Source organism: Triticum aestivum, chromosome 3A (assembly GCF_018294505.1).
Source record: "Triticum aestivum cultivar Chinese Spring chromosome 3A, IWGSC CS RefSeq v2.1, whole genome shotgun sequence".
NCBI lineage: Eukaryota > Viridiplantae > Streptophyta > Magnoliopsida > Poales > Poaceae > Triticum > Triticum aestivum.
Genome location: NC_057800.1, coordinates 232,367,547 through 232,376,415, shown reverse-complemented (window position 1 = coordinate 232,376,415; position 8,869 = coordinate 232,367,547).

Below are 8,869 nucleotides of genomic sequence, written 5' to 3'. Positions count from 1 at the left end.
TGTTGGACCAAGGAATTCAAGGAATATCTGTTTCGGTGCGTTGCATTTCTAGGGACCAGGGGAAGGAGTTGCTGATTGACATACACGGCAGGGACTGCGGACACCACTCGCCGTCACGGACTCTCGTCAACAAGGTGTTCCACACTGGATTCTACTGGCCCACGGCGCTTGTCGGTGTCAAAACTGGCGGATCTCGGGTAGGGGGTCCCGAACTATGCGGCTAAGGCGGATGGTAACAGGAGGCAGGGGACATGATGTTTTACCCAGGTTCGGGCCCTCTTGATGGAGGTAAAACCCTACGTCCTGCTTGATTATTCTTGATAATATGAGTAGTACAAGAGTTGATCTACCACGAGATCAGAGAGGCCAAACCTTAGAAGCTAGCCTATGGTATGATTGTATGTTGTCCTATGGACTAAAACCCTCCAGTTTATATAGACACCGGAGGAGGCTAGGGTTACACAAGGTCGGTTACAAAGGAGGAGATATGCATATCTGTATTGCCTAGCTTGCCTTCCACGCCAACTAGAGTCCCATCTGGACACGGGACGAAGTCTTCAATCTCGTATCTTCATAGTCCAACAGTCCGGCCAAAGGATATAGTCCGGCTATCCGGAGACCCCCTAATCCAGGACTCCCTCAGTAGCCCCTGAACCAAGCTTCAATGACGATGAGTCCGGCGCGCTGTGTTGTCTTCGGCATTGCAAGGCGGGTCCCTCCGAATACACCACGGAAGAGTTTGAATACAAGGATAGTGTCCGACCCTCCAAAATAAATTCCACATACCACCATAGAGAGAATAATATTTCCACAAATCTAATCTGCTGACATGTTTTGGTAGCATGACATCACGGCACGGCCCGGTAATTATTTGAACCGTTTTTCTTTAACCAGCCCCGCACATAACGTGAGGCGGTTTCTTGACACATCTCGTCAAAGCAGAGATCGTGTTCCCCTTATCACGGGATTCTCATCAATACAAACATGGGTAACCCAACCGGGCCTGTTGGTATGACTCCTAGATCTTAGGTAAGTCTCGAACGGCCACGAGGACGACGCCTGATATTCATCCCCTTTATAAAGGGACATGGCTTTTTCTTTTTTCCCTCCCGCGCTTAATTGAATCCTTCCCCCGCCTCGAGTTCTAACACCCAAAGCCCAGGTCAGGCGCTTCGGACATTCAATCATGTCCGGATCCAACCCTCAAGGCCGGTGGATGCCTTCCTCCATCACAGAGGAGGACATCAAGAAGTTGAGGGAGGCCAGATATCTGACCGCCGAAATTTCGCATAGGCTGCCCGCCCAAGGGCAGGTCGTCCCTACTCCTGGACCCAACGAAAGCGTTCTGTTCGTTTCCCACTTCTTCCGAGGACTAGGCCTTGCTCTGGATCCCTTTGTTAGGGGTCATGTTCTATTACGGGCTGGATTTTCACGAACTGGCACCAGATTCCCTTCTTCACATCTCGTCATTTATTATCGTTTGTGAGGCCTTCCTCTGGATTACCCCTCACTTCGGCCTATGGCTCAAGACCTTCGATGTGAAGCCGAAGATAGTCGAGGGGCAGTACGCAGCATGTAGAGGTGCTCTAATAAGAAAAATTGTTGACGCTCCATGGCCAAAGGGTTCCTTTCCAAAGGTGTCCGGATTGTGGCACCGGGAGTGGTTTTACGTCACAGCTCCCCGAAGTGCCAAGTGGGTAGCTGCCCCCACCTTTCGCTCGGGCCCTCCACCACAACTGATGTCATGGATCAGCAGGGGGCTAAGCTGGGGTCCATCCAAGGACGTGCCAATACTTCCGAGACGTATCCGAGATCTCTTCGAGGGAGATTTCAGTCTGGTTATGGTAATGCAAGTTATGCTTGTTCGTCGAGTCCAGCCTTGCAAACGCCGGCCCCTCCGCATGTGGGAATTCAACCCATAAGGACCGCATACTATACGGAATTTCCTTGGCATGACGCACGAGGAGATGTACAAATTGTTCTTCGGACCCCAAATAGAGTGTCCGGACACTACCGAGGACGTGGGCCTGAGCTGCAACCGCCCCACTGCCCAAGTAAGTAATCCCATGGCCGAACACACTGTCCTTTTATGACATCATTCTGAAGAATCGCTCTTTGACTAGGACTAGATAACAAAGGCAAACATGATCCGGTGGTCGGCTCCCCTTCCTGAAGGCTTGGACAATCCAGTGCTGGAAAAGATGCTCGAGCCAGCTCCTTGTCTAGTGCCCTCAAAGGAAGATGAAGGGGGGAATAAAGAGGGCGAAAGCGGGCCTCCATCGCTACCTATTCCAATCGGGGGAAGGAGCGCCTCCGCGAGGGAAGATAACCAAGGGGAAGAATCTGACATTCTCTCTCCCCGGGGAAGGAAGAGGACTACCTCTGAAGATCCGGAAACTAAGGTTTCCAAACGGGAGAAGAAATCTCCGCCAGAGGGTCCTGCCTCGGAGGGTATTCTTGCTGCACAATGTCCGCGCGGGGATCAGCCCTCTACCGAGCTGTAAGTAATCAAAAAGTACTTAATAGTGAAGTTATCCTACCTTACTTCTGAAGACAATAACCGATGCTTGTAAATTGTATTCCGGATCGCAGCCCTTCTCGACAGAGTTCATCTTCGGGGGATCTTCTTCCGGAGATGATGGAGTGCGAAACGCCTCCCCCGGACTCCCCAGCTCAAGAAGCGGGTGACCTTAAAGTGTCATTGCGAAGAGTATCTTCGGATCCAATATCGCCAGAGGATAACCCTTTGGCTGCCCGACATCCCCAGTATCCGGCTCCCGAGGAGAGCGACAGCAAGGGTCCGTACTGTGTGCGGTCGGACGCGCTGAAGGATCTTCTGGGGAAAGCTATCGTCTCGAAAGCGCATCGTACGCTAATGGGTACGGTAATTGAAAGGATTTCGTCCGCCGAGAGCGGTTTGCATGAAGCTTTTATAAGTCTACTGAAAGGCTTTGAGGTACGTAAATAATATATACCTTTAATAGTACCGCATACGTTAGGTATGCCCATGCAGATAGTAGCCCCTGAGACTCTGCTTGTCGGCGAGAACGGCGGCAAACAGAGGATCATAGTCCCAGGTAATGACCAGACCGCCTTTATGTGTTGGTGGTTGAAGCTCTGGTGGCTAGCTGGACTGATGGGTTTGCCAAACAGAAGCGGCAACTGGATGCGGCAGATGCCGACATCATGCTTGTCAACAAGCGGCTTGACGAGGCCCAGGGTAGGTTATTTTTCTGGTGATTGTCACGTAATAAGAGCAGCATGATGCCAGTATCTTTAATATGTTGTGACTGCAGATGGAGCTTCCACCGTGGAGACCCTTCGGGCGGAGCTTGCTCGAGCCAAGGAGCAAGCAAGGAGTAGCAATGCGGCCACTGTAAAGGCGGTCAGAGAGTTAAGGGCCAAATAGGCCGCGCATTGCGAGAGCAAGGAAAAAATAGCCAAGATGGTTGTAGAGTTAAAAGTTGCTACTAACCGTTACCAGCTTCTTAAAGAAGAAAACCGGGCGAAGGAGACGGACCTGGAAAAGGCCCGGGTGGCTGCCATGGAAGCCCGCTCCCAAATTAGAGCGATGAAGGAGGAGCTGCATCAAGCTGCAGATATTGTATCCAGGAAGCCCTTCTTGTTGCGGACTAAGTTCGGGGATCCGAAGTATGCACCTTTGGATCGGCTATGGAGTTCTGCGGACGCCTACGTGGATTTGGCTGCAAGTGCGGCTGATGCAGTTGAATACTTCAAGGATCAGAAAGATCATGAAGTGGAAAAATTGTTTTGGTCACAGTTTCATGCTCCAGCCCGTCCGCTGATGTTGAATGAGCAAATGGCCGAGTGGGCCGTGCTCCATAGATTATCCAAACTTGCCATGAGGTCCATTGTGGATAATCTGTGGCCGAGAGGGCCAAGGCCGAATAGCTACTTTAGCTTAGTGCAACAATTCCTTGGTGTTGTGCCACACATCGATGCTGTAAAGAGATCGGCATGCATAGAAGGCTCGCGGATGGCCCTTGCCCGTGTCAAAACATACTGGGCGGAGATGGATGCCACCGCTGTTGCGGCACAGGGTTCGGCCATAAGCCGAGTGGTTGCCGAGCACTACTTTAAAGAAGTTCTTGAAGGTGCTCGTACTATAGAGGCTCAGTGCTCGAAGAATATTATGTTTGAGTGAGATGTATTCCCATTGTAAAAACAATGTTTTATTGAGTTTGTCAAGGCTGTATTTATACTTTTGCCCGAAAGTACTATGATGCCTCCTGTGCGGCCGTTTATGTATATATGTATATAACCTGAAAGATGGCAGTCGTCGGCTGTCGGATTTCGGGTTCCAGCAGACCCTTAAGGTTCAAACACTGGGGTGCATGCGGAGATTACGCCTTCTACTTCTCCGTCTCGCAAGGATCTAGACTACTGAAAGAACTGCACAAGAGACACAAGGTTTATACTGGTTTGGGCCACCGTTGTGGTGTAATACCCTACTCCAGTGTGTGGTGGGTGAATTGCCTCTTGGGGCTGATGATGATGAGCAGTACAAGGAAGAACAGCCTCGCGAGGGTTTGTTCTTGGATGGGGCGATGAACTGCTGGGAGGAGTTCAGCCACCTTTCTCTTTCTCTCTCTCTCTCACTCACTGCCTTACTCCTACCCGCCGGCCCCCTTGCTATGTGGGCAGCTGGTCCTATTTATAGAGGCCATGGTCCTCTTCCCAAATATTGAGCGGGAAGGGAGCCAACAATGGCGGGCTAATTTGAACGGGGACAGCAAGTATCAACTATCCTGACAAAAGCAGTCTTCGCCTACACAAAGCTCTGGTGATGACGCCGTCTTGGGCTCCACGGTGACCTCCGTCTCGTAGTCCTCCTGGTCCTGGCCTCGTTGCACCGAAATGGAAACCTTTGCCTGATGCCTCGGTACTCTGCGGCTGCGCTTGCTCCCTTTGCACCAAAGAGGAAAGGAGGACGCTGCGCGGGCTGGCACCCGTCTGGCGCCCCGAGTCGTCATGGCTTGCGTCATGGGCACCTCGCGAGGTACCCCGCCTTGATTTCTCCGCCTCCTCGTGAGCCAGCCTGATGAGGCCGCGCCTGAGGAAGCTCCACGCCGTCCGCCCCGCAAGGCTTGGCCCGTCGCGAGGGTCTTGAGTCTTGTGTTGATGAAGATGGGCCGTGCTGGGCCCCCTTTGAGCCACGCCGCAGGCCGCAGGCAGGCAAGTCTGGGGACCCCCGTTCCCAAAACGCCGACAGTGGCCCCCGGGCCCAAGGCGCGCCCGGGCTTGACCATGTAGGGAGGCGGAAGGGCAAGTGTGAAGCGCCGCGGGCCCTAATAGCCTGCGGCCTTGGGCGCCGCGTGGCGGTTGATTGGATGTGGGCGTCTCCACTTCCCCATGGCGCCTCGACAACTGCACGGATTGGACAAGTCCCTACATGCAAACCGGGTCACAATTACCTGCGATCATGGGGGCCATTGGTTGGCCATCGCCAGCCATAAGTACGGGCCGGCGCGCGCCCTTCCAGTTCATCCTCCCTGCTTCTCCTTTTTCTTCATGGCCCCGTCGAGGAGGTTCTCGGCCGCTGAGAAGGGGAAGGCTTGCCGGGTTGAGCCCGCCTCTCCCCCACCCAAGCGCGGCTGAGGGCGCCCTCGCAAGCATCCTGTGGCCACCACGGTGGCTCCCCGCGGCCATGGAGGCGATCTTCAGCATGGCGACGGGTGGATTGCTGCAGCCGGGGGGTGCGCTCTGGCTGCGTGTCCCCCGAGGCCGCGCGTTCATGCTGCTGAAGCGCTGCCAGAGTTCGTCGTGTGGTCGGCGGAGCCGACTAACACCCGGCTCCCGCTTCCTCGCTTTCTCCTCGGGGAACTCCCGGGCGGCCTCTGGCTCCACGCCGACGGCTACTGCAGCCGGGCCTCATGGGTCTCCCTGGAGGTCTCCGCGGCCGGGAGCCTGTCCCTGGCCCGAGGTTGGCAGACGTTTGCCCGTGCGCGTGGCCTGAGCCGTCCGTGCACCCTACACTTCAAGTTCGATGGCAACGCCACCCTCTTTGTCAGGGCGTTTGGGGAAGATGGTCGCCGTGCAGGGTGTTGCCCCGAGGGTGACGACTGCGGCTGGGAACCCAGCTTCGGTGATGATGGAGGGAGCAGCGCTCGTGCGGCTGGCGGCGTTCGGGGTTCCTCAAGCTTCTCCGGTCCTTCTTCAGGTGGCGACTCCTCTAGCGGTGGCCGCGATCGGCCTCCACGCCGTCGTGTCTGCTTGGGGGGCGGCAACGTGTCCGCATGCCGCCGCGCCCTGGTGAAGCGCGAGAGGGAGTCCGCCTGAGCTCCGGAGGCAGCTTGGGCCTTCCCAGCGGGCCGGTGTGAGGCGAGCCGCCCCGGATTTGTCCTTCCTTTTACCTTTTTCCTGCGTAACAAAGACAATAGTGTGGAGCCCCGCAGGGGCGTGTTTGGGTTATCGCTGTTAATCATTGTTTTGCTTTCGTTACCGTTCCTTCCGGCTATGTGCCCGAGCGGGGATAGTTCCCGACACTGGCTGCGAGGGGGGTGACCGACCCAGGCCCTTTGTTTGTGTCGCGGTGCCCGTGGGGCACGGACTGGAGGGGTGCTCCTGTAGGGGGCCCAGGTCGCGAACTCTTTGAATGACTAGGATAGGAACGCTCGAGAGGGCGCTCAACTGCCCCCCTCGCGAGGCCTTGCGCAAAAGAAATCGAGGTAGGAGAGTGAAAAGCCAAAGAATCGCAAGCCAAAGATGGCAACAACTTCAATAAAACTTCAAAATGCGAACAAACAAGCCAACAGTGGAAAGCAAATGAAAAAGTCGCGTCCGGCACCTAATCTAGTCTTCAACGTCTTCTCACCAGCGCGGAGCTAAGTGCTGCCACTGGGCGTGGGAGGGAGCCCCAGGGCCTGAGGCCGGCGCTCCTGAGACTCTGGGGCGTGTACAGCCCCACTCATTATTATGTGAGAGTGTCACAGGCAGCGAGCTTCACAGGCGTTGGCCTTCTTCACATGCTCCGGGCCTTTCTTCTTAGGGGAAACGGGCTTCACAGGCATTCGCCTTCTTCACAGGCTCCGGGCCTTTTCCAAAAAGGATGATCTTCACAGGCGTTCGCCTTCTTCACAGGCTCTGGGCCTTTTCCAAAACGCGATAGCTTCACAGGCACTCGCCTTGCTTCACAGGCTCTGGGACTTTTTCCAAAACGCGATAGCTTCACAGGCACTCGCCTTGCTTCACAGGCTCTGGGCCTTTTCCAAAACGTGATAGCTTCACAGGCACTCGCCTTACTTCACAGGCTCTGGGCTCCAAAACGCGATAGCTTCACAGGCTTTGGGCCTTTTCAAGGGTAGAACCTCCGGAGGTGCTGGATATTCCATGCATTCTGGACTGGCACTCCCTCCTGAGTCTCCAAGCGCGCGGAGCCGGGCCTGGAAACATGAACAACCTTGAACGGGCCCTCCCACATGGGAGAGAGCTTGTGCAGTCCCTCCATGGAGAGAACCCGCCTGAGCACGAGGTCTCCTACCTCGAGAGTCCTGTGATGGATGTTGCGGCAGTGATATCGCCGCAGCGCTTGCTGGTACCTCACCGCTTGCAGCGCGGCTTCTCGGCGACGTTCCTCCCCCAGCACGAGGTCCATCCCCCGCATGGCGTCCTGCTGCGCCTCGTCGAACGCCAGGACCCCCGCGGAGCGACATCTGACCTCGTGAGGGAGGACCGCTTCCGCTCCGTAGACCAGGAAGAACGGGGTCTCTCCGGTCGGTTTGGTCGCGGGGGTGCGGATGGACCACAGCACGGACTAAAGCTCGTCGTACCAACCTCTGCCACAGGCCTCCAGCTTCTTCTTGAACGTCTTGGTCTTGAGGCCCCTCAGGACCTCCGCGTTGGCTCGCTCGGCCTGGCCGTTGCTTCGGGGGTGCACCACGGAGGCGTAGCATATCTGCGTTCCAAGGTTAGCACAGTATGTTTTGAAGAGGTTACTGGTGAACTGCGAACCGTTGTCCGTGATGCGATTCGGCACCCCGAACCGGCTCACGATGCCCTTGATGAACTTGATCGCGGATCCCGTGGGAATGATGCGGACAACCTCTACTTCAGCCCACTTGGTGAATTTGTCCACAACAACGTAGAGGTAGCGGTAGCCCCCTGGCGCCCGAGGAAACGGGACCAAGATGTCCAGCCCCCAGACTGCGAATGCCCACGAAAGGGGGATAGTCTGCAAGCCTCCTGCTGGCTGGTGGATCTTCTTGGCGTGGAACTGGCGGGCTTCACAAGCTTTCACTAGTTCCACAGCGTCGTTGAGCGTGGTGGGCCAATAAAACCCACTACTGAATGCCTTGCCGACGAGGGTCCGTGATGATGAATGATGTCCGCAGTCCCCGCCATGTATATCTTCCAGTAGTTCCTTCCCTTGCTCCTTGGAGATGCAGTGCAGGGATACACCGTTTGGTCGCTTCCGGTAGAGCTCTCCGTCTTTGATGTAGTATGTCGTGGCCTGGCATGCCACTCGCTCCGCTTCCTCCTCCTTCTCCGGCAAGGTCCCTTGCGCTAAGTAGCTCCGGAGCTCCGTGATCCAACATCCCTCCTGAGGCTCCATTGTCAGGAGCAGGCGCGCTCCTGAGGTCGAGCCACAGGTCGGAGCCCCCGAGGCAGGTGGTTGGGGGAGCTCCTCCCAGGGCTGAGCCGTGTTTGATAATGACGGCAGAGCTGAGGGCTTGAAGAGCCGCTCCTCGAAAATGCCAGGCTCCTGGGGTAACCGTCTAGACGCATGTTTGGCGATGTCGTCGGCCTCCTGATTGGTGCCACGGGGCACATGCTGCAACTCCAACCCCCAGAATTGCTTCTCCATCCTGTGGACTTCCGCAAGATAGGCTTCCATGTGCTCATCCTTCGG